Below are 27,033 nucleotides of genomic sequence, written 5' to 3'. Positions count from 1 at the left end.
TGATAAACTGCATTTTATTTTGTTTTTGTTTTATAAATTGAATAAAGACTTTCTCTCACTTTCCACACACACTAAGAGTTTTTAAGGTGTGATATAAACTGTAAATGCACTTTGAAGTAATTTTAATGCAAAAACCAAAAGGAAATATCACATCAATTTACTGTCGAAAAGTCCTCATGCAAGACAAATATTATTATTTGTCTTGTATAATAAGACAAATAATATATTGAGCTCTTGATAATATGATCATGAGTTGTACACATTAATTAAATTATAATAACTTTATTAAGGACGTTATTAAATAATAACATGCACTATTCATGATTGACCAACAAGTGGCGCTGTTGTACAGTAAAATAGCCAATTTTAGAAGGTAATGTGTTTTTTATCTTTCTGAGACGGTAGTGATTGACCAGATTAGTTTTGTTTGGATTATTTTCAAACTTAATATAAATTTTTGCTCTTCCCTTTCTAAACTGTGCTTGATTCACCACCGACAGATGCCCCAAAATTGCGGTGGTGACATAGCATTGCACTAAATACAAAGAACCACTAAAATTGCAAAAGATGCCCAAGCATTAAAATATTCTGGTTAGGAGACGGCTACTGTAGCTGGATTTAAAATATTATTAATAATAATTTTTTAAAAAGCAAATTAAATATGGACATAAAACTGTTAGTCAAATTAAAAATTGTGAAAATAAAAAACAAATCTCTACATAAAATGTATGAAAAGAACATTTGATTATACATTGACAAAACATTGCTCCTTATGCATATTGAAAATGTGCTCATATTATCACATGTTGTACATTTACAGAGAAAGGTTGCAACACCAACTCATATAAACACGTTAATATAAGTTTTTAATGCAAAGCTTTCAGTTTCCTCTTGATGAAAACAAAGTTGTGACCAACTCCAGCTTGTATCTGATAACTTGGCCACTTAGATCAGAAGGTTGTAGGTTCAATTACAGGTTCCTCCTGCCACATGTCGATGTGCCTCTGGGCAAGGCACTTAACCCCAAAATTACCTACCGATCTGAATATTGATGTGTGAATGGGTGTGTGTGTTTGTGAGTGTGAATGGGTGAATGTGACTCTAGTGTAAAGCGCTTTGAGTGGTCAAAATGACTGGAAAAGCGCTATATAAGTTCAGTCCATTTACTATTTAGAGCAATCTCAACAGGTTTGGATGGAAATCTGCACACTGGAAATGTAGCAGATGACCTAGGACATAAATAACTAGAAACAATCTGATGTCCATATTGTCTGAGCTCTTTTATAATGTTTTTCTGTATGGGTACAAATTAAATTGCATGCTGAGATTGGATGAAAATAGAACCTCATTAGTGAAGCAGATATATTCAGAGTTTATAAAATCCTACATAATGTAAACTAAGCAGATAACATTTATTTTGGGAAAACTATGTGTGACATTGCCCAGCAATAAACAATAACTCCCACTGTTATGTCTGACTTGATATTGTTTTTAATGTTGATTCTATGTTGCATTGTTTTTTTTTGTGTTTGATTTGATGTAAAGCACTTTGAAATGCCTTGCTGCTGAAATGTGCTATACAAATAAAGTTTGATTGATTGATTGATTGATGATAGAGTTGAATCAAGGACAACGTGATAAGTAACTCTGATCCTATGAATACAGGCCAGACTCTTAATGACATAGAGATTGTATTCACACAAATTTATTTCACCCTCAACACTTACTGAGGTTGAGGTTTCCACTGAACAAAGAAACAGTTTTCCTCTTAATTTCATGTTTAAAGTAAACAAAGTTTCTAATACAATGTAATATTTCAAAAACAAAATCTGTAAACCCAAACAGATACCCATTATCAGACAAAATGTTGACGATGTCTTTATATCTAACGGCACTGATGATGGTTAAAACATTTGTAGGAATTAATGAGATTGAAGGTTTGGGCTTTACAGGTGGTGAAAAAAATATGGATGCTATATGGGTGGATGGAAGGACAAATGGGTGATATGTTATTTCTTAATATAAAGTCTTGTGGAAGAAAAAAATGTGCTGGATAAACATGTGCAAGCTTCAAGAAAAAATCTTGAATTTCCATTAAAAATCAACAGTTTATAAGAAGAGACTTGGATCACTAACCACAGCCTGAGAGCCAGGGTGAATTTTCCATAAAGTGAAAATTTGGGGAGGCATGCTGGTGTTAGTCCGAGGGGTTTTATCAAAAATAGATTCAGCACAGCTGTTTTCCAGGAAGAAAGTTTTAGTGCACATCATACTGACAAGTTTCACAGAGATGCTGGTTTAATTTTCCATGAAGACTTGACATTTGTCCAAAATGTCAGAGGTACCAGAGCCAGTTTTATTGAGCACAGTGGTGGTTTTTGATCTGGGAAACATGACATATTGGTCAAGGCCGCAGCCTGGGGGCGCCCCAAGTAAGTCCTTTTATTGTCTATGTACACATGCTGTCAGTGAGGGAATGGTGCCACCTGCATTGTGTCTACAGTGTAGAGACAACTTACTTTAAGAATGTCTGATCAGACACCAACAGCTGATCAAAGTTTGGTTCAAAGCTTCAATAAAGGGCTCTTTACTGGTTTAATTAATGAATCAGGATTACGTTTGCTGAAAAACCAAAATGATCGATTATAATTCTTCTTCATCTTATGAAGGATTACAACTTTGTATTTATGAAAACAAATATACAAAATTTAAAAAAATTTAAAAAAAGATAATTACAAAATAATGCTTGTTTGGCACTGTAGTATCTTAAACATAACTAGACTAGGGGTGAACCCAGGTGACCATTTGTTATTACTATTCTTGATGCTTCTTTAACACCTCAACAGAGTTACAGGCTGATGACTCCATGACACACCACACTGATGTAGTGGTTATTTAATGCAAAACAGCTCTAACCAAGTATCTATACTGAGCATATATTTGTGACATTCTTTTTAGGTAGGTTATTATGCTAAAAGCCATGTACTGTCATTATCTGTAAGCTATAATCATCCGAATTACCATATGTAAAAGAGTTTCAGTGCTTTTTTGAAACGAGTTACCGAAATAAATTCACGTTTTTATGATATTCTAATTTTAGATGTAGCTGTAATGTCTCAGTTTTCTATTTTTATATTGCTTTATTTAGTAAACCTGTTGTTTCACGTACATTTGACTAGGTTTTAGGCTATACCATACAGTTCATTTGAGGATACAGTACAGTATATTCGCTTAATGTAAATTCAAAATGCAGCTGTTGCATTGATTGGTTTATTGATCGAGGTTTAACCATGTATGGATGCCTTTTTTTTTTGCGGGCGTGAGCATTCAACCGCGCTAGTTTCTGTGGCGGCAGGCGTGGTGAAAACAGAGAGGTGGGAGAAAAAAAACCTTCATCTGCGTCGTCATATGTGAAAGTAGTTCCGGGCACCGAACTAAGGGGGGAGAGTCCCGGATGTTGGCTCGGCTGCCGAGAGAAAGGCGAACGGGAGAAGGCGGAGAAGCCGAGTAGAGGGACGGCGCGGCACTGTAGGCACACCGGGCGAAGATCTCTGCACAGAGGACAACAACTGTCAGGAGCACTGGGCTCTCCTGAGCTGGCGGGGAAGGACACTCTGCGTGGACAAGAGGTGGTGGACGAAGCGGGGAGACAGCTGCTGTTAAACTACCGTGAGGATTACCAGAGAGAGCCGCCGTCTCTGCTGCTTTCATCCTGAGTAAGTGAGCTACACGGGAATGGAAGTTGAACTAAAGGCCCACGAAATGGACGACTTTGACGGGGAAGTGAGCTGCAGAGAAGTTCTGGGGGGTTGGGCCGTTGCCCTAAGCTTGCTGCTCAACGTGTCTGGCTGTCCTTGTGGAGATAAATTAGTGTATTATGCCTCCGATACGGCCAGCGAGTGTTTCCCTGCGGTCGGTGAACGTTCACTCCGGAGCCGTTGCTCTAACTCTCCGGAGTTGACAGCTCCTGGGTTAGCCTGCTAGCTCCACCGTGCAACCGGTGACAACTGGCGGGGCAACTTTGACAGCTAAACTAGCCAGCCTGTGTAGGCAGCTAACTCATCCTGAGGGTTGTTGGAGCTTTTCATAGGTAATAGGTGTGCTTTTTTCTTTTTCGTTTGCATTTGGGAGAATTTGGTGACCTATCCCCAAACCCCCCAGCAGCAGCAGCCATGGTTAGCTAGCTGTTTGGTATGTGAGACGTTGTGGGTCCAGCATGGAGTGGGTGAGCCCAGTGTCATTTGGCTTCCCTGCGTGCTCTGGCGCTGTTTGATTCACAGCTGTTGCGGCGTGTTTTCTCCTCTGTCAATCGTCTGTTTTACGGGGCGGCCAGTAAATTCCTCCAGGAAAAAAATAAAAATAAATAAACGACGAGCCTCTCCTGTAAAAACTGCTCTGCTTTCATGATCGGGTTGCAGGCTGGGCTGCACAATCAACAAGTGTAAAACATGTTTCAGATGAATTCATACTACTCATCTGGAGCTTGACTGTGGTATACTTTTACAGATTGCCTTGATTATATATTTATTTTAAGATAACAACAAAGGATAATCATTTATGTTAATTTAACATTTTTTCGTTCGGTTCAAAGAGACCAATTTGCTCATACTTGATGTCAAAATAAACAATTTAATCAAACTTAAAACTAACTTAATATTCACTTCATGGTAAAATTGTATTTTTAAAGCTGGGATTATTTATTTTTCCCCTCACTTCATTGAAGCCTGCCATAAGTTGTGAGCCGTATTCAAAAAATGTCTGAGATTGGCAAAAAGTGCTCTTAATTGTCTAATAAATGTTTTTTTTCTTCTTAAGGGTTATTATAAATGTTAACACATTGTTCTGCTTGAAAGATTAAAAAAGCTTTAGTTGATACCATAAACAGGTATGCAGGTAAAAATAAAAATAATTGCAGCGTTCTGAAGTAACTTAGGCTTTCCACTACTTTATGTAAAAAGTTGTCACTCAAAACAAGATATTCAACACATAAATTACACACTTCCTGATTTGTTCCAGATATTGCAATTGAATTAGGTTTTTTTATATTTTGGAAATATTTTCAGGAGTTATAAAATCTGAGCTCCCATCTAAATCATTTTTCAGTGATGCCAAGATCATACACGTTGATTAAGCATTAGAATTTATATTCGGAATTTGCAATTAATCTTAGAAAGTTGTGAATTAGAATCTCAAAACTTCCATTTGTTTAAACAAATCTGTACAATTCTATTCATAAATGTTCAACAAATGATTTATAATGCCTTTCCTGCCTACAATAAATGTCAAAATAACTTGCATTATCTGTAAATCCGGCAAAAGAAACTTTAAAGTGACACCAAGATTATGTAAACAATTACAACACATGGAGACTTTGAAAGCTGAAATTGTGGGGTCATTAATTTCCTCAGTTTACATTAAAAGCTTTGAAAAGTTGTGAGCCAAATCACAAAAATGCTTTATATCAAATTCTTTCCTAGGTATTACCATAAAAAAAAAAAAATCAAGCAATTCTTTATGATGTTTTGGCCTTTTGGGGTGTAGAATAACCTTAATAGTCTTTACTAAAAGATCAATCCAGGAGTGTTTGCAGAATGTTTTGTAATTGGTGGCCAGATGGGGCCCACTAATAATCTTTGGGGAGCCCCTGAAAACCAAAAAGCGTTGATAATGGAAAACATTACCTCTCTCCTCGTTGTGTTTTCACTGGATGGATGACTCGGCTTTTAATTTCTCCACCTTTTGCGGTTTAAATAAAAAATCAGCATTGATATGACATTCTCATGTTATGGTGAGGTTTCACGATACTGACACAATAATTATTATTAGCTCTACTTAAAACAGAATAGAAATCGCTTAATAGGGAATAGTAAATTAAAAAAAATAATTTATATCTTAAGTTAATTTTAAAATATTGCAGTACTTTTCATAAACATATTTATTTTACAGGATTTGATTGGTTTATACTGCTCTGCTCTTGATAGAGTAAAGCAAGCTGTTATTAGTTTAGTAGTCTGGCTGCAGTAGCTTTCTTTTAGCCAGCTGACTGGCAGTCTGCAGCCTGTAGAAACGCTGTTCTATTAGATAGATAAAGTGCAGATTGTAATCTAATCATTATTCCGTCTTATGATGACCGTCTTTTACCTGAAAACGAACCTGAAATGAAAAGAATTTCTGCCTGAAATCAAACAGTTCAACCAACCCAACCCTGACAGACCTTCAGCTTCAGCTAACAAAATGCCCACAGCGTTAGGCAGCAGCAACCATCAAAGGTCAGACCTGGTTTGCTTCTTAATCACCCATCCTTTAAATAGCAGGCCTACAGTGCTGTCTGGATCCAGGCTATTTGTGTGTGCAGCTGTAGAGGACACATGGTGTTTACGTTATGATGGTCCTCCATCCAGGTACACGCAGCCAAAAGTAGCTGCACTTAGCTTCCCCCTTGAAAATTAGCCTCACTCATGTGTCACTGCCTTTATAATATGTATCTGCTACTGCAGGTTCTCTTGATCACATTTGAAGGAGTAATACAGGGAGGTTTCACAAAAAAAGCTTCTAGTTGCCACATAAAATGGGATTTCAGCTTCGAAAGACTCACTTTCTTCATGCTTTGGGCCTTTGATGTTGGTCTCAAATCAGAGTAGAAGAGCAAATGTTTTTTTTTTTTTAGCTTAGAATTTGATAGCAAAAGTCTGTTGAAACATACACCATAATCTTTAAATTTTTCAGTTTTGATTTAAATGATCTTGGTAAATATTTTGCTTTAGGGGAAGTATATTTACTAGCAATGCATCAATTTGTTTTTTGTTTCATTTTTCAATAGTTTGGTCTTCAAATACAGACTTTGACTAATTTTTGTCCTTTTCTAGACCAAAAATGGCTGAAATTAAGAGAAAATAAATCTAATTAGTCAGTATTTAGTCTGGAGGAATACCGATCAAGAAAGTTTCTGGCCAGTTAATGGTGTAAATCTGTAGCTTACCTAAATGAATGGAAATACACCAAGCCTCCAACTGGTAATCGGCGGGTTATATATGGACAAATTTTAATTAATCAAAACCCCTCACAACATGGATTTTGATGTATTTTTTTTTTAGATTATTTGAAAGCTCAGATGCTGTTTATGCTTTGATGCTAAAGTGAGGATGACCTTGTTATTCATTAATTTTCCATTTGATTCAAAAGCATCAAAGAATCTTCAGCATATTTTGGGTAATTTTTCTGACCCCTTATCCCAATCACAGACGGGTCTTGAATCCGGTTCAGTTGTGAATTGAATAAGACTGGTAACTTTCTGTTGAGGTCAGATGACCTTTGTATTACCTTTACAATGGCTTTCCATTGGCAGATAATGTTCGGCTTTAGGGGTTGCGCTCTTCAACAGATCAGCGGTTTGTGTATAAGTTGATGTTTTCTACGGTTTTTACTATCAGAAGCAGCTCATTTTGAATTCTGCATGTGGCCCCGTGCCGAGCCGGTCTCACCGAGACGGTTTTTAATTTCTCCCCTTGTTGAAGTGATTATTCAAATGGCCATCCATGAGGTGTAGTTATCAGACTCCTGGTGGTCCTCTAGCCCCTGGCAACTAGAGCGGCCATCAAAGCCCCCCCCTCATCTCCACGCTGTGTAGTTGGACGGCACCCAACAGGCAATCTCTGTTGCAACCTCTATTAGACTGTCACATCTCCCCCTCCCTGAGGCGGGAAACCTTTTGTGCTGCACGATTGGCAGATGGCGATTTATTCTCAAGGAGTTCTGATGCTCTCGGTCAAAGGTCTCCGTCTGGTATGTTTTTCCAATGACTTATCTTTTGGCTAACCTCACACTGCTTTTGGAGCCTATCCTATATTCTTCTCGTAAAGAGATAAAAATAAATATAGACCGGATCTTACTCATTATTTCTTGGTTTAAGACTTTCTCAGGGCTCAGGCTCACTGTGGAGTTTCCGTCTCGCAGAAGGTGAGAAGGGAATTGCTCAGTCTTCATTAGTGACGCTCTCCATCACTGGAATGCAGATGAGCTATGAAGCCAATTCATCTCCTGGAAATGCCTCCCCGATTCCAATTTGAATCTTGTTTGCGGTGGCATTGTGTGAGCCCACTTCTCCATGTTAAAGAAGTCTCTTTATCTGAGAGATCAGAGGGGGATAATTGCACTTAAGTGAACCTCATTTAGCGCTGGCCAGAGCAATTACTGTAACTGCAGTTCTTCCCACTTTTTTTTTTTTTTATCCTATTTTTTCAGTAGCTGTCATTGAGTGTCTGTAGCTGAATAGCATGAGATTGGCATGGCATCATGGGAATGACATGTCCTTCGATGGGTTTTAGTTAGTTTTTTTCAGATTTTCTTCCCCATCTGAAGAAAAGTGTAATTAAAAATGACAATTAGAAATGCATTATTTTTATTATATAAAGGTGAAAATAAATTACTTTCAAGGTAGTGTAAGGTGGAAACAACGAAAAATATTTCTTCAGACAAAGCCCCCCTGGGTTTTTTTTTTTTTGGTGGAGTTGGCGGAGATGTTTTATCATTAATGTTATTCAGGAGCCAAATTTTGAGTTTTGCTCAGCTGGGTGCTTTAATCTATTTTTGCTGTCAATTAATGAATTTTTAAAGAGGCGTTCGCCGGATTCGGTTGGAGGAGGGAAGGCGGCGCGGGTTCGCTTTTTCAAACGATGCCTCCACTCCGCCGCACGCCCTCCTCACGGGATGGAGAGAGCGAATTTACTGAAGCTCTAGACTTTCATTTTTTATTCATCCAGCAACGCACTGTCTGAGCTCTCCTCATCTGACCTCCTCCCAATCTATCGAGCCGAGTTTTGTCAGTGAACGAGTCCAATACGCTCCGATTCATGTCTTGGCTCGGAGTGCGGTGTCGACATAAAATCAGGGAAGCTTGTGATATTTAATTCAGCTGGCCCGTTGCCGAACGTTATTGGAACATTTGCACAGATATATGTTTCATCTGAAAGCATATCTGTTTATTTCCCCAGTCTGACTAATCAGGGTCCATCTCTGTTGCAGGGGAACTACTGAAGCAACCCACAGCAAGCAGGGCTTGCTGGGAAAGTTTAGCCAGGATGGGCTGGGGGAGATGGAGGCCTCTGTACTGAAGCAAATGGTGGTTTCTGACTCATTTCACTTTAGTGAACAGAGAAAGTGACTGATAATTGTTCTGACTATTCAAACGAACGCTTATCATTATTGTATATTTATGTTGAAAGAAAAACCGAAGGTTGCTGAGTTGAACTAATTAGCTCAATTCGGGTCTGTTTTATTATGTATCTTAATTCTATTTATTCATTTATATCATCTGAGATTTAATTTACTGTGCAACTTATGAATAGAAGAAGCATTGGATGAGTTTTGAATGCTGTGAAGAAGGGTTTTATCCGCTTTTTAAAATGTATTTTTATACTTGGTCCTTGAGTTTTGATGGGTCCTCTGAGTTTTACCGCAGGTGGAGGGATTTCATGTTCTTGGAGGATTCACACTCTTGGGAGACCTTTGTGCTGCGTGCAGAAAGCAGAGCGCACTAAGCTGACACGGCTTAAGTAATGTGGAGCTTTCATTTTAGTATTTTGCATAAGTGCTCATTCATTGCAGTCACAGCTCTGGCAGGTTTAAGATAACACTTTAAAAAAAAAAAGGTGTTAAAAACATGCAAGTAAAGAAATTTGGAGTGCAGAAGAAAACTATACCTTTGCAGTCAAATTTATGTTGGAAGTATCCTTATAGCTTAATCTTTTTTATTATTCTATGCAGTAGTGGTGCTAACATGCAGCAAAAATGTTTGTGACATTTATTGAGCTCACAGCTGTGCTACACTATTCCTAAATGACCAAAGTGTAAGATCCAGAGTACAGGGTTTTAAAGATGTGGCTGGAGAGGGAAATCCCACTGTAATGTTAATTATTCTGATGCAGCCACACTTTCCTTATCAGCCATCTAAGATTAGAAGGTTTGCACTTACAGATTCCCAATCTGATCCTGCAGAAAAGTTGAGAAAATTCAGTAGACTAACAAACTACTTTTCATTTTTTATTTTTTATTCATCTGCATCAGTATTATTTCTCAGTACCAGTGATGTTCTGGAAGCTACAGCTTTAATTTTTGGGGTGTTTTTTCCCAGGAGAATATTCTGCAGGATTAACTTTGTGAGGAATGCTACTATAATGTACTGACAGTTAGAAATAGGTGACATCTTCCATTGTTCCCACATTAGTTTGTTAACTGGAATGGCTATAAAAGTAAATAAATGAGCAGTATTACAAAGTTAATCAGTGGTTTCTTAATTCAGACTTTAAAATAATAATAATAATAATAATAATAATAATAATAATAATAATAATAATAATAATAACACCCATAATCAGAAAGGCATCTTCACTTTACCAGTTGCATTAAGTGGGAAAACAATAACTATTCAGTCATTTTTAATAAAATGGCAAAAATAATAACCCCAATCATATCAGTTTGTCATTTGCAGAAATTAATTAAATGTTTCTTTTTTTTTTAATCACAATATGAATATCACAATACATTTTTATTCCTGATATAAAATAAGAGACATGACACAGTGGACTTCACGTGATACATTTTTCAGCCATATTGTCCAGTTAAAGGAGGCGTTATAAGCATTTTTATAGAGGTTCTCGGGTATCTTCTGGGCGGCTGTGGTCCCTAATCTCTTGGACCGAATATTGTGGATTTTCGTTGAGGTCTCAACTAAAATGTTCAAAGTAATGTAACAAATGTAATTTGTTCCTAAAAATAGCTGACTCTGCCTTACAGCTGCAGACCTGAACACAGAGCTGGTGACTGAAAACTACAGCAGCCAATAGAGTCTTTCTTTCATGACTGTGTTTGCCATACTTCAGTAAAACAAGGCAATAAAAGTCCAAATCTAAGGTGTTCATCCAAGACTGACCGGTAGGGTAAATGTGTACTGTAGCCAAAATGATCAAAATATTTATTTTCAGCATATTTTCTGCCAGTATACACTGTTTGCATAAAGAAAATTGAGCCAGTGGACATCAGAATTATAAAATTATGTGTTTTAAACCGAGTAAAGACAGCAGTACACTCTACAAGAAAGCTTGACAAATATCTCTTCAGTTACCTGGGGTCAGTTCAGGGTGTCAAATGAGACGCTTGCTATTTTAACACTAAACATATAAACTCTATTGAAACAGTTACTTATTTGTAGACAGAAAAAAATATTTTTTTCTGCCGTTTTGCTCAAATGAAGAGAAGAAACAGATCATCTGTCGTAGTTACCCAGGAGTCTTTTGTGTGTCTGTTAACGCAAGTGACAAAGTTTCCTATTGTGGCTTGTTGAAAGTGATACGTACATGGGCGTGGTGCGGTGGCGTAGGGCATAGCGCGACCCATGTTTGGAGGTCTTGAGTCCTCGACGTGGCCGTCGCGGGTTCAATTCCCTGACCCGGCGATGTTTGCTGCATGTCTCCCCCCACCCCTCTCCTTCCCTCTTTCCTGTCAGCCTACTTTCATATAAGGGACACTGGAGCCCACAAAAAAAAGGAAAAAAGAGAAAGTGATACGTACATGATGTGACTGGATCTGGCCTGTTCAGATTTCTGACCCAAAATGTTGCAGAATATCACCTGAAGGGAGTAATTAAACCAGAGTTTCACACATTGGGTTGTATCAGATTTAAAGTTGGACCTGAAAGAGGCTTGGAGAGGCGTTTGGATGTAACAGCAGACGTGTTTTGATTAAGGGCTTGTGTGTGAGAGGTTTAGTGAGAATATAAAGGCTTCATGAGTTTTAATTTAATGTAAAAATTGGTAAAGCACATTGTTATTCTTTGAAGCAGAACTTAATGCTGTTTTTGAAACAAATATCCTATTCTACCAAACACGGGTCAAGTTGTTTGAGAAAAGTCTGCAGGTGAATGTTTGCTGTAAAAATGTGTCTGATTTACTGCAACAGCATTCATGTCTGGAGAGGAAGTCTGCAGTACACATTTTCAATATGTTCACCTCATTATGATGATGTAGCAGTTTGCAAACATTCACACTTTAAAGTTTGGAGATGGTTATCTTTTTCACCCATTCAGACACCAAAAGAAGATGTCTGCCTCTGCATGTTGACTATAGGCCATGTCTCAGCATTGTTTTGTCCCAACTTTGGTAACCAAGGGTTCAGTAACTTTCTGAATTCTTATCTTAATGTTCTGATATGAAATGTACCTGCAGGATGTATCTTAAAATAATGTTCGTTCTGTGTGGGTTCATAATCTTTGTAATGAATTGACAATAAATGGAAAGTCTAATATGAGTTCTTCTGAAATCCCCATCAGGTTAAATAGATCATGCCAGATTTGTTCATTTTAATCAGCCTCTTATCTTCATGAGCATTGTGATTGGTGTTAAAAAGCCTTAGCAACTTCTTACACTTAAAGCAAAATTAAATGTTTTAAAAAAAAATTCTAGTCTCAATTGGTTATTTTAAAATCTTAGCGATTTATTCATAATCCCTTAGACCCCAAGTTAAATTTTTAGTTTTTTATTTTTCTAAATTTTAGTTTTTTTTCTTTTATCAAAAAACTTTCTACAATTATTTAATTATGTAAATGTCTTCAGTTCTAAGTGTGGTAAATGTAACATTTTTGAAAGGGACTAATATTTTGCCTCAACCATCATCCAACGGAGTAAAAAAAAAAAAAAAAAAGTTGTTAAACTGTGAAAACTGTTTTATTTTCTAAACAGCTACATTCATCAGGATATGCACATCTTACTACTTCTGATTGTATTTGGATTCAGCATAAACATTAGCTGCTAATCCCTTTATTTTGATATGACTCGTCAATAACATGTTTTTTTTTTTTTTTTTTTTTTAGGTTTAGTCGTTCATATGTGGGGAAAAAATACAGGATGAGTTGTTCTCCTGCTTCTTACACCAAGCAATTTGCTGTGAACTTGGCTATTCCTAACCACTAGTTAAAGCAGCATGCTGCACCGTGTTCACTGCTCTTCCTGTTGTTGTCGTGTCTGAAGCAGAAATGGACACATCAGACCTGCAGCTCGGGTGCTTTGACAGTTCAGTTGTAGAAACTGATCGTTATTCTGTAGTTCATGTGATAAACTAATCACTATGAATTATACTTTTTTTTTAAATTATCAAAATGCACACTCCGAAAAGAAAAGGAGAAAAGGCTGATTTGCAGAAATTTGCATGGTTACAAACACTTTGTTTACAAAATGGAAGTAGGAAGGGATGAAATGGGGATGTGCAGGTGTGAGACGAGGCTAATTTGTGCCAACTGACCTGCAGCCTGTGCAGACCAGACTTCAGACTTTGTGAGTAGTGATGGATTGTGTGGTCAAAGCAGACCTGTTGGTTAATGTTTGGTACATTTAGGAATGCAGTTTACTGGCCAATGAATGAAGCTGATACTCTCACACCAAACTGAAGGGGGGTGGATCATGAATCATAAATTCACAAGACAGGATGCATGTCAGGGCTCTCATAGTGTTGGTCAGTGTTTGTGAGAATCTTTTTGTTTCAAACTTCAGCTGTTTTCTGATTTCGGACCATGCTACCGCGGGTTGTTCCTGAAATAGCTTTATGTTGTTGCAGTGCGTGTGAGGCCCATGATTTGCAGCAGTGTGTGCCAGGCTTTGCAGATGTGGTGTTATTTGCAGCGAAGCTGTAGCGGGTCTATTAGACCCAATGATTTAGCACTTTTTCTTTTCTGCCTCCTTGTTGGGTCTCATTATCCTCTGCATGCTCAGCAGAATCACACGTCAAAATCCCCCTCTGCTGTCGTCATTTGTTTCATTTCTTTTCTCCACCTGATGGATTAGCCTTAGATGTTCAAGTTTTTTTCCTTCTTCTTCATGTGTGATTCAGAAAAACCCTCGCAGAAGCCAAAGATTGTCTCTGTGGAGTTGAAGGAAATGTTGATCTGTGTAGACCAGGGAACCCACACAAGCGATGACTCTGTCTTGCCACAGTCTGTTTCTTGATTTATGCTGCATTTTGTTTCTTGTTGTTTGTGTCTCTCTTTACAACGTACTCTCCTGTGCTCTTCACTTAGCAAACATGTCTGTGGAGAATTCAGAAGAATGCATCTTGTTACTCAGATGAGTCATACTTCCTCTGGCCTGCATGCCTCTCCCTCAGGGTGGATGAATGAGAGGGCGGAGAGGTTAGCACGAGGAGGGGCTAGCTGGCAGAGACGACGTGGTCTGTGCCTCTTGCTTAATGCAATTAGGACCGCATTGGTGTGTCTGTCGCAGGGTTTCACCTTTTGCCTCTGACCTGCACAGAGAAAAGTGTCTGACAGGTTTGATCAAGCTGAGTCACTACCTGAAATCTGCGGCTCTGGTCCGACTCCAGAGGTCAGCCGCTCCTCTGAGTCGCTGTAGCCCCCGGAGCGGAGCCCGGGGCTCCGTCTCTGCAGAAAAACAACTCTGCACAAATGTGAGAAACCCCAAAAATGATAATAATGGAATACAAAGATTCTTGTTTTTTTTCCTTCTTTTTTTTTGCAGTTGCTAGGCTTAAGTGTTCTGTTGTGTAACACAAATTTACACTCCCTAATTCTCTGAAATTGATAAGATTTCTCAGTACGCCACAAAAATGCGTAGTTAAAAATCGGAGCTTTATAAAATGTGGAAAGTGTCAGTGTAGCGTGAGGCCTTCCTTAGCTCTACTTCATTCTCTTCTATACCTGCTTTCTTTGGTCTCCTGCCAAAACTTATGACTCACAGGAGACTGAATGACCTACTTTGTGGAAGCTCCAGAAGATCTTTTTTTTATTTTTCTCTTTTTTATTTGCAAGTTAGAGCACAGGGTAAATATAAGTCAATTAAAATGCACTTAATACACCCATTTTTGGATTTAAGTACCTAAAGGCTGTGTCAGCATGGAAGCCACCTCAGAGGATTTCCTTTATTATCACAAGCTGGGAAGATATTCAGTAAACAGTTTAGAGCTGCTGTTTCATTAAAAAAGCAAACCCAGGCTGGGGCCACAGTGGTTTTTTGTTAAGCCAATTAAAAATATAACTCATTTAAGTGCTGTCATAATCCAGCTATATGTGCTTTTATTTCGCTTCCGCTCATTCCTGCTTTGTTCGGGACGTTGGAGATTATGGTTTCTACATGCAGACAAAGCGTTGGCATCAGTGAAAGTGGAGTGAAGGCCTTGTGAGTTTGTTTTAGTAATTACAGAGTTGTGGCTGCACTGTAAGGGTGAAATTTGAACAGTTGCTTTTGTGTTTTATGTGGATTAGGGCGGGAGATAAAAGTCCTGCAAAGAAGCAGTTTCCCAAACGCCTGGTTTACACGCGTCTCGCTGTGAAAAGAATGCATGGAGTCGATCAAAGGGCTGCAGGATTATTGAGGTGGTTCGAGGCGCCTATTTGAACGGGAAGAGATGCAGCATTGCAGCAGATGGAATTTCCATTTTAATCGCTAATTGCTGTTTTTTGGTTGTGTTGTTTCTCATTGATGCAGAAACAAGCTGCGCAGTTGAACGCGTCTCCTCGGCTGCTCTTTTTTTTTTTTCCTCTCTCTCCTCTTCCTTTTTACACATCTCTGCCTCTTTGATTTGTCAGTTTTGTTTTAGTCTGTTGCCTTCGTCTTGACACGATTGCCCCCGTTTGCGCCAACCTCCTAGAACCCCCCCGGCATGCCCGCCCCGGGGTGTGTATTCAGTCATTTATTCGGCTTCCTTTAAAAGACTGCCTTGCCTTCACTTCCTTGTGTTTCCCTCCTCTTATTAGGATGCAAAAGGCAGAGCAGTGTTTGGTCTGAAAGGGAGTTACTGGCATGTACAGTGGGGGGTTAGGGAGGTGCTGTAAGCATCAGGACTTTAATGACTTAATGTGCACTGTATGCCCCTGCCACACTCCAGCTAACTTCTGCTGGCAGCTCGCATTACTCTGATTTCTTTCCTTCTTTGCAAGCGTCCTCTCGCAGAGAGTGAAAATGGTGCGCTGACAAAAGTGACAATAATTGAAGAGGAACAAATTATGAACTCTCTGGTTAATGCTGATTGCAGCTTGGGTTTATGCCTGATAATCCCCATTAAGTAGACCGAAATGACTGCCTCTTTGAACACCTCTTTTATTTTTTTTATCTTGTCTGTTTGCAATTAATTTGCAATTAATTTTTTCACATATTTTCTTTTCTTTGAAAGGTCCCAGTGGTGAACCTATTTGACCACCACTCAGGGATTTTGATTTTCTTTTCATGAAACTTTAATTTTCCTTCTGCTTTTACTAAAATCCTCTTGAGACTATTTTAAAGTCCCAGCAAGAAATCTCTCAGTCCAGGTGCACACGACCATGATTGCCTGTTTGTATTATCAGAGCAACGTAAAGGCGTTTTTCCCAGTAGTCTGGATGTTTCTGCTGGAGCAAAAAGGCAGAGTTACTGATAAACGCTAGTGGTGATGATGCTGCTTGACCTTTACTGTTTCCGGCTTTAGGATAAAATCTGTCATGGCTCAAATTGACTGCAGCACCACACGTCACTTAACATGAAACCTAATTATTAATTACGGCAAGCATATTAATTCTTTGGTGGCATCTATCATGAGTAGTGTCTAGCAGAATACTTCATTAACTTCATTCCTTGCCTTGCAAGTTGCCAGCAAGCATTTGTAGACAATAATTTTATTAATGCTCACAATCAAGGATCAGTACTAGAATATTTAGATAGTACTGTAAAGGCTTTGTTTTAAACTTTTGCATACATTTTTTTACTCAAGGTTGTCAGAGAATCAGATACTAACCCTTACTTAGCCTCTAAAGTAAAACAATATTCAGTTGTAATATTCTTATGGAGCCAGTTGGGTTTTCTATTATTTAAACGACATTATGACTGCATTACACTCTAATTGTTTCAGATATTCCTCGACTTTGTTTTAGAGGAAATTACAGTTAAGACCCTGGCCTAACTTAAGCTCTTCATGTTAACAACAATTTCTAATTAACTGAATAAAACCATGTAAGCTGTAATTGCAGTAAGCTTTGCGGAGCATTGTGGATATGAAGACATATACATCTTCATCCTCCTAATATACCCGACTCATGTAAAACACTGCTGCTCTGCATTGTGTGTTTTTGACTCCTGCAGAGGACAGAGTGGAGTATCTGAGGAGGAAGTGAATGTGTAGTTTGGGGTGAGGAAGGAGCTCCAGTAAAGCCAGGTGTAAAGGATGCAGGTAAGATTGCCCAGCAGAGGATAGTGAGGAGAGTTGATAAGTGCGTTGAAGTGTCCCCCACCTTTGATGTTTCACAACCAGAAACATTGCAGAGTCGGGGCTTCTCGCACACTCACAATCTACATATTGAACAACACTGGTGGTTGTGAAGTTGTGAATTTTAACCATTATTATTATTATTTTTTTAAATGCAGTTCATACAAAAAACCTTTTGAGTGTAATGCGTAGTGATGGCTTACCAAGAAAAGTAATAAGCTTGATTTTTATAAGTACTTTGAGCACAGTATGAGCTTTTGCTATGTAGTGCAACCAGATGTGAGCAAGCAATGTCAAGTACGCTTTTTATGAAATGGAGAGCAACCACAATGCTGCTTCCCTCCTAAAATGTTTGTATGCTGCAATGTTCTGCATGCGCTACAGGATGAAAGTCGATCCATGTTGCAGCATTTCTGTACATTTCTCTTGAATTTCTAGCTGTAGCCTGTGTTTTGTGTAATCTTGTAAATATGAGTAAGATGTATATGGTTAAACTGAGAAAACGTGTAGTTCTGTCACTAAAGAAACTGTGAAAGACATGTAAAATTACCCATAAATATATTAAAAAAATAACGTTTTTAAAGTTATTCCATTTGTATTTTTTTTTCTTCGGTGTTTTGCTTTAATAAAGGAAGTAAACCATTTTGAAACAGATCTAGGAGGCGGGGAATACTTGATGGAAATCAGTTCTGATGTAGTGAACTTGTTACTTACAAAACACAAAATCAAAGCTGCACATGTAAAGCATTGCCAGGGCTTGATGACATGAAAGACAAAACTGTAGCCATTTAGAAATGTTTCTAAAGGACTCCCTGTGTCTTACCTTACAAGACAGACAGGAATGCTTTTATTTGTAAATCTTTCCTCTCGTACTTATTTCCTTTTGACTACGATGCTATTTATTACACTCGTGCAAAGCTGCATATAACCATTTATCTACATCAAATCATTTAAAGCTGAGCACATAGTTTTCTTTTTGAAGCAGCATCTCAGGAATGCGAGACTGGATTAGTTGTCGTATAAATCTGAGTGGAGATTTCTGTGCATTATTTATCCCGACCAAGGCTGGGAACCTGGTTCACAGGATTTTGCATCATTTTGGAGGCAAGGCTAACACATTGTTTAGGAGAAAACTGTTGAGATATTCATGAAGGAAGAGAAAGTAAATTACATTCTAATGTTTATGTTCTGTCTCAATAAGCAAGTTTTGGAAATTTCACAGAGTTCTTTGATACAGATGGATATTCATCAATCAGGACAACATGGCCAGTACCAGGTACTGGTCTGACCAATACTAGATGCTGGTTTTCTTATCTGCTTACTCTAAGTTTGAATGATTCAGTGACACAAAAGAGGAAGAAAGTGCTGCAGATTCTTTAATTGAGGTTGCTGTTTTGATTAGAATATAAAATGATGCAAGTTTGAGTCTTTTATAATATTTTTCTTTTCTTGTAGGAATTTTACTAAGTGCATCAATGTAAAAGCTGGTGCTTAATGTGTCTAATCCCTAGCAATGATTGGAGTTCTTAGTTTGGATGCATTTGATTAAAATGCATCTATAGATGTATCAGTTCAGCCATATACATCATACCTATAAAAGACTACACACTACAAAGGCTACAACTAGTAATCCAAGAGAAATTTACAAATGTTTCCATACCATTGTAGAAGGGAAGCAACATTGTGAAATACTGCTGAAATACAGCAGTATTTCACCCATCAATTAATTATCAAAGCCAGTCAATGAAAATAGTTTCTCTTGTAAATTGATTCTTACTTCAACCAACACCAGTTGCTTTCTTACTCTGGGAAAAACTAACTCTGCAGATGGTTTTACAATTATCCTGCTCTAAAACGTGCCCATTATAAAAGGGTTATTTACTTGTCAAAACACATGCTTGATTGTAGTTTTTTGATCAGGTTATCAGTTGATTAATTTAAGAGGGACAGATTTGTGTTGATCTTATTTTGCATCAATATTTTCCTTCTTGCTTGTTGAATGTTTTCTGGATATAGAAAACTACTAGCTTACTGCTGTTATGCAGATGCTCACTCTTAGTAATGGTTATAAGAATATGGATCTGAAAGTCTTGAGACTAAAAAATGGGTCTAAGTTCCCATTTTAATTTCTCCTTATTTTATTTAGCGACTTAGTAATTTATCATATCCTAATGAGTCACAGCCGCCCGTGACTCATAGGTGTAAATATAAATTAAGGTTACCCTTTCTGACTTTTGGGATAAAATTTTAACTCTTCAAAAAATAAGAAACTTTCACACATTTTCTCTGCTGAAGTTCTTCATATCTGTTGCCACTCTTCAGTTTCTTGTTAAAGATGGTTGTGTGGTCTCCAGGGAACAATCCAGGTCAGGAACTGGTATGTGTTAGACTCCCTGTCCTTCTCTTCCACAGTGACTCATGTTGCATGGCACATGATGTGCCACTTTCACCAAATGAGTCATCCAGAACAAAAGCACCAAACTCCAGTAGCACCGCCAAGAAAACACAAGCTTTTTTTTTTTCTCTGGGCTGGGTTTTTTTCTTTAGCTAAACTGTCTCAGTATTTAACCTCTTGTTATCATCTAAGAAGAGTTCACTATTTACTTTGGGAATTGTAGTTTCAAGTTCTTCACCAGGCCAATTTGAGAATTGTGTGCTTGGCTTCGGTTCTTGGAAGATGAGCAACCGCAGACATCGACATTTTGTGGAGCTTTTGATGTTCTGTTTGCAGCAGCGGTGAGGCATTCCTCTTTCAACTGGACCCTCCCTACCCAAACCCAAGCGCCCACCTCAGCCATTGACACACAAATAAATTGGGTTGCACTTGTAAAGGCGGTCTTTTCATGCCAGGGCTTCTTAAAGTTGGTTGTATTTCAACAATTTGTACAATTATACGGTTAAAGGTGCAAAGCAGACCAAGGAACGCAGTGTGTGACAAATTGAAAACAACCGTTTGGTAGTAATTGAGTTGCATGTGTATAACTACAAGGTTGGAACACCCCAGTTTATTGAAAGAAGCTACAACGCTTTACTAAACCGCAAAACGGCACACAATAAACTATTCCAGTCACCAGATTAATGGATGTCTCATTTCTTAGTGGTTGTTGTGCAGATTTCTTTAACAGTTTGGAGTTTCAAAGTCTTTCCTGTAGGATTGGGCTGTTTACTGGTATTAAAGTAAAAAGGTGATTTTTTTTTATTTTATTTTATTTTTTTAAACAGATCTTTTTCATCATGATACATTGGTGGTTTAATGTCCTTTCTATAAGATGCCATGGAAAGTGATGGAGTAACTGGCGTTTTCTCCAAGAATTTAAAATGCATAGTGGTGTTTTGTTGCCCTCCCCCACGTGTTGCTGCTCACTGTCGGCTGAAAAAATGGTTTCCACACTTTTTCCCTAGCTTACAAGAAAGATAAATTTGGCTACTTAGAAGTATTTCCAGTCTTAAACAATACAAAGAAATGCGGATACTACCTTTCCGGTACACACTACTTTCCAGTTTCCAAAAGCATCCGTCAGCAGAAACCCCTTTGGAGATGACTGGATTATTTTCAGTTACTAACCTGAAAATGGTACGATAATTCATGGTTGAAGGAGCTCCATATGGTTGACGGACCTTTCTCTTTTTTTCCATTTTTTTTTGTAATTGCTTTTTTTAAAATACGCAATCTTTTTGCCTAAAGACTGAACATGAGAAATATTTGATTGGTTGTCTATAGAAAAATACTTCATTTTTCTTTATTTCATAAAAAAAAAATACTATTTTATTTTCCTTCCCATTTTTAATTTCCTTCTCAGACCTGATTTATTCTGTGACCCTCGGAAAAAGCTGATAAGCTCTGAAACCCAGTATATTGTTAATTATTTTGTCTGAGTTAAATGAGAGACATGGTGTCAGAGACAAGTTAGTCTTTTACACATTACTAAAACCAATTTTATAGTTTCTTTAGTAAGGTCTAAATGATCCAAACAAGAACATCTAGTTCTTATTTGGAGGATTTGTTGGATATTGTCTTCCCCAAGTCGTTGGCTCAAAGTTTCATCCACAGTCTGGCGGTTTGCTTCTGGACGGGGCGACAGGGTGAACTGAGCTGTAAAGGTCCACTTTCACCTCCTCCATTTATAGTAAAGCAGGGGAAGGAGGTCTGTGCTCTCATACAGTTTACTGGTTCAGCAGAAGGCAGAAACGGGAAGCTAAATGTATTTTCAAGTGTATGATATAGTGTCATTATTGTTTTTATTTAGTACATTTTTAAAGATACAAACAAAACTATTTAAAATTCATTGCAACCTAACCTCTCCCCTTTTAGAAATATGCCAGTATTGATTGCAGCTCATTAAAATTTTCCTCAATCGTCTCCATTTCCACATCATGATATCCACAATCGTATTTTTTATATCCATACCTCCATCTAGCTAGTCAGATACAGTATAGGCACATGGAGTAATAATGCATGTCACTTCAGATATATTAGCAGAGAAAATATTACGACCAAACAAATCAATATTGCAGTTTGATAGATTAGCTCTAGTTTTAGCCAAAGTTTTAATTTGTTTTCACTATTTTTGTAATTTTTCTTAGAAATATGTTGAAAATATAGTTGAATATGAAGTATGTTGAGGAGCTTATGCTTGTTATCCTCCCACTGAATCAACCACCAGATGCTGGGGCCAAAGTGCTGTAAAATGATTTCATATGCAAAAATAAATGTTCCACTGTTCTGTATTGTAAACTTCTTTTTAATTGAATAGGTAATTGTTCAATTATTCACCATTATGAAGCAAAACAGATTCTTAATTTGCGAGTTGTTTCGTGCAGTTTCTCAGTGCTTGCTGTTTCACAGATGGACAGCTTTGGAGATCGTTAGACTTGCATAGGAAAGGCGGCCATTGATCTCTGGTGTATAATCATTAAGCAGAAGTGGAGAGTGATGGCACAGTACACACCTCGTGGCCTCTGCCGTCCCAGCCAAGCAGATCATTGCAACCTGCTGGAAGCTAGACGTCTGTATCTCAGCTTATTTTCTGCACGTAGATATATTTAAACTGAATTCAGCGCGCTTTAAGTTCTTCCCGGGGAAGCGTCTTTGACTTTGTTAGCGTATATCTCTTCGTCTGTAGCCCGTTTATGTGTCTGCGTTCCTTTGCCAACTATGTCTGGGGCCCAGAGTAGAGTCCTTTCTGTAAGACGAGTGAAGCTCTGCAACGGCAGCCACTGGGAGTTCTGTTTCATCTCCCCTCATACCGCTCCGAAGCAGACATGCAAATCCGCTGTAATGAGCGCAGCCTGTGTGGTGGTGGAGGCGGGGCGGGGTGGGGTGAAGAAACAAGGGAGGGATATACTCACAAATTTAAACTGGAGAAAGAAAGGGTGAAAGAAAAAGGATATGCAGATAACAAAGCAGGAGAATTGAAGGGGTTTGGAAGGTTATGTCACAAGTTTTGAAAGTAGCAGAATGTCTTCAGGGTGAAATGGGACGTTTGTAGGCTGATGTGGTGATGCTGTTTTTCTCGCTGTTAAAACAAAGGTATAGATGCAAATGGTGCAACCGTAATTAGTCTGGTGATTAGTACTACTGTGATAAGGTGTGGGGAAAGTGATAATAAAGTGTAGTTACTATTGTTAGATGTAATCAGGCTTTTGTTTTGATTCCAATAAAAGTTTATCTTCATTAAATGCTTTTTTGCTTCTCTGCAGGATTACAATAAAAACACAAGACTCATGTAAACCTGTCACTGTGGCAAATGTTAGAAACATTTTCAGTCAAACTTCCAGTTTCATCCTGGATGTTCGAATATTTTACCTGCGATGCCCTTAGCAGCATGTGAGGTTTATCATAAAGCTCATCAGTCTGCAGTGAATTTATGCAATTGTCATGTTTCCAGTACCAACCACCACCAGGTTGGTTAGTGCACTAACTAATCTACACTGTTAATGCAAAGATTAATAGTGTATGTTATAATTCATGTAGACTGAGTTCTTCATGTTCTCTTTGCTTTCCTATACCTAATGGGGAAATTACTTCATAATCTGAAGAGTCTCTGAAGTGAAACAATAAAATATGATAAAACTGATTTTGCCATTGTGCAGCATTTTGGAAAAATATTCATTCTATTTGAACATTTTTCACATTTACTTCGTGTCATAAACGCAAAGTTCAACATATGTCATTTGGATTTCCTATAACAGACCAACACAAAGCGGTACAAAAAGTTTAGATATTTTTTGGCAAATAAAAAAAACACAAAAAAGAACTTGAGGTATGGATTCATATTCAGCCACACTTACTTGGATAACACTGAATAAATCTAGCTTAATCAGTTACCTTCAGCGGTATTGTTGTTTAGCAGGTGATCATAGTTGATGACAAGATAGAGGGAGCTAAATACATTGAAATTCAAGAAGGAAAGTTGTTAGAGGCTGTAAAAGACTTGAGATGGGAATGGTGGCTAATCTTCTAGCACCACCATGACCTATAACAACCAAAGCTACAATATTCAAATGTTTAAATTCAATTCTGGTGGGCCAGTGTTCTGCTAATGACCTAATTATGCATGTCAGGTAGGTCAAGGCAGAGACATCTAAACATTGCAGGTGTCTGTAGCACTTGAGTGCTTGAGGATGTAATTCGGTTATTTGATTCAGGCCTGGGACACATCCAGAAGTTACAGGACACCCTCCTTCAATGACTAGAGTTTGAGACCCCTGGAGATTTTCAGTGTATCTGTTAAAATGGCCCAGTCATTGTGCACAGCTAAGTCTCATTGAGAATGTATATAAAGGCTTAAAATACGTTGATGTTTAGATAGTATTTGCCATTAACATGACTGACCTTGAGCTATTTTGCAAATAAGAGAAGGTGAAACATTTCAGTGATTAGATGTGCAAATCTGATAGAGATGCCACAAAATATTTGCGTCCAGTGGGATTGGAGACATATAAATTTTAAAATTTATTTGTGTAAAACAAACAATAACATACATTGAAGTTTGCTGTTCCAGTGATTAAAAATGTGGAAAAGGTTCAAGGGATTCTAAACACTCACGGATAACAAGCAGACTCTAAAGAACTGACCAGTCGTTGTGCTTCATCTGACTCATTATTTCTAATGTCACACTGAGACAAAGCAGCTACCCACACAACATCTTCACCTTTCTGCTTGAAAACAAGAGGTTCCCCACTGGAAATGCCAAAGACAATTTCATAATAGCTGAGCAGCACCTCCTTGACTGACAGCACAGAGACAGAGCTGCCTGACGGCTTCCTCAAGCTGAAAGGGAGTTCCCGAGTTTCAAATGGATTTGAGCTATCAGTGGGAGTACTGGGCGTGGACGTCATCGGAGTTCCTCAGGACGTCTGAGCCAGCTATGGCCTCAATTTGTCACTGAGTTCAACCGTCGGCCGAGGAATTGACCAACTTTTACGTTTGTTTTCAGAGCTATTGCAGAGTCTTGCATACCATCGTGTGCTTAGTGTTTTAAAGAATTAAAATGGAAAACTGGTTAAGTGTGTTTTTTTTATTGCAATATTTAAATTCTCAATATACTTATCTCTTCTTTTATTTTTATGAAGGACTTTGTGGTCTTTAGTTGAATTAGATTAAATGTAAAACAAAAAGTATTAGTTGACACATTTAAGGTTTCCCAGGCTTCAAAGGCGTCTAAAATGATCTTGTTGTGTGTAAAAATAAATCAGCACTTTGTACCTGTCGAGTCGTTTTCTTGTTTTGGATTTATTATGGAATCCTCCAGTTTTGTGATGAGCTGGTGTGTCTCCCGTAACACGGTGAGCTCACGCTTGATGAATGTATTTTTTTGCCAAGAAGTATTTTGACTGCAGAGCTTAAAACAACAAGGCTACTGCCTTCCCGCCTCTTCTTATCCACACCCTGACAAATACCAACATTGTCTCCAGGAAACCAAAATTAATTGAAATGATCTGCACTGGAGCATGATGCAAGGAGCAAGGTATAGACACCGACAGCTGTCTGTTCAAAGTGAAAACAAATTTCTGGTCAGTTATTCTAGGTCACGGTGTAAACACGCTCATCCACTGCTTCTCTGCCCTTAATCAGCAGCTGAAAAACTAGCTGGCTCCAAATTACCACAGAAGTCATCTGGAGAATATCCAAGAAATGTATCCGGCTGTGTAGACGCACACGATTCTTTGTGATGCAAGACGGCGTTGGATGAATTCTACAGATAATTGGGTGCTTTTCATACGCTGTTCTGCAGGACTAGATGAGCTGCAGTTTTGAAAGTTAGGGGTCAAAATAATCAAATGTTTATGTGCACAATATACATGAGCATGTATGATAATCTTATGGCTTGCATACGTTTGTGGGAAAAGCCTATTGTCTGGTTATGAAAACCCTTAATCAGCCATTGTTGGTGGATGGCGTGTTTTAGTTTTTATTAACAGACTTTGGAAAAAAATGTTGAAACCACTGAGGTGTGACTTTTAATCCTACTGGTATGTTGTGTAACTTCCAAGGAATTGTGTGCTATCACACAGGAGGAAAGGGCAAAGATAAATGACCTCAGCTGAAATGGGTAATGATCTGAATTTATATTGTCCCTCACTCCATCTGACAAAGCTGAGGGGTTGTAATTCAGCAGAACAGTGGTGGTCTGGTATCGGGTTTGGCCCCCAAAACAGCAGACATTACTAAATGTCTCAAAGCCTTCAATATTTCTAAACCATAACAGTTTGTAAGCTAAGGATAAACCGTCGAGCTCTGCTTCCTCTAACTTGATTCAATAACAACAGCCACACCAAAGTGTGGTGGTCTTTTTGTGATTAGAAAATAATTGGATTTTTCAGTTTGAGATTCAGAATCAGGTTTTGTTGTGCATATCGACTTCATGGATTTAAAGGTGTTTTTTAAATGTTTTTCAAATATCGTCATAAAATGGATGTAAACCAGACTGTTGAAACGTACCGGTGTGGTGCTGCTTTCATTTAAATTTTTTCCAGTCAAGCATCGTTTCCAGGCAACCTAACCATGATGGCAGTTTTAGTTTTTTCCTTTAAAATGTTTTCCTAACCCTTTTGAACTTATACAATCAACACCCGAGCTGTAATTATGAGTTTTGTAATTGAGTCTTAAAGTGGAGATTAGGCCAATGCTGAGCCCAAGGACACTGAAACTGCAATCTGTGGCCAGCTTTATCACCTCAACTGTAGCTGGCCTCAAATGCCCTGAATACTTTAGACGTAGTTTCACCTACTTCATTTTTTTTTTTACAGCTTTCACTCTTATTTCATGAAGCTTTACATTTGTTACTCAGCAGTTTCTCATTGTAGCTTCAGCTGCGTTTTATGTTTAACTTGCAGAGAGAAAGTTTGCGGTGCATGCTGCGTGTTGTCAGTGAGCTGTGTTATTATCTGCAGGTACAGTGCAACTGTGGGAGCATTTTCAATCGCCTGTATGGAGGCGCAGTAAACCACTGAAATGGGACATGAGGAGTCAAAGAGCAGCGCTTCAACAGCTTAATGATGTAGAGGCGTCCAGCTCTGTCAGGCAGTAAACTCTTTAATATGCTGTTAATTATTTCTGAGAGATTGAGTATTGATTAAAAACCAAAATGGTTTTAATTATAACTCCAGCTCCAGTGCCTTCCAAAATAAAGATGATTTTTAGGCAGTACGTGACAGGAACATCTAAACCTCAGGCGGGCGGGTTTTATCTGGATTTTCTTTCAGATTTTGATTTTGAAAGACATACGAGTATCATACCATTGTTCTTATGCTTTTGTTTTCCATTTCGCCTGCTTTAAAGCTTTAAAGACATCT

At 38.1% G+C, this 27,033-nt stretch overlaps 1 protein-coding gene across 3 annotated transcripts in view; it reads left to right on the top strand.

Moving 5' to 3' along the window:
- The first annotated feature begins 3,404 nt into the window (after nt 1–3,404).
- The window catches only part of foxj3 (forkhead box J3), a 101,943-nt gene continuing 78,314 nt past the window's right edge, over nt 3,405–27,033 (top strand). Inside the window, exons 1-2 of one of the 3 annotated variants that reach the window (XM_044121358.1) lie at nt 3,407–3,716; nt 17,112–17,199. The gene's annotated coding sequence lies outside the window, so the exon portion shown is untranslated. Of the gene's footprint in view, nt 3,717–17,111; nt 17,200–27,033 lie in introns of all 3 variants that reach the window. The other 2 variants (XM_044121359.1, XM_044121357.1) reach the window with 2 other exon arrangements.

The sequence above is a fragment of the Gambusia affinis genome, linkage group LG07 (genome assembly GCF_019740435.1).
Source record: "Gambusia affinis linkage group LG07, SWU_Gaff_1.0, whole genome shotgun sequence".
Lineage (NCBI taxonomy): Eukaryota > Metazoa > Chordata > Actinopteri > Cyprinodontiformes > Poeciliidae > Gambusia > Gambusia affinis.
The sequence above is the reverse complement of the archived record's forward strand: the minus strand, read 5'-3'. Positions and strand labels throughout refer to the sequence as shown.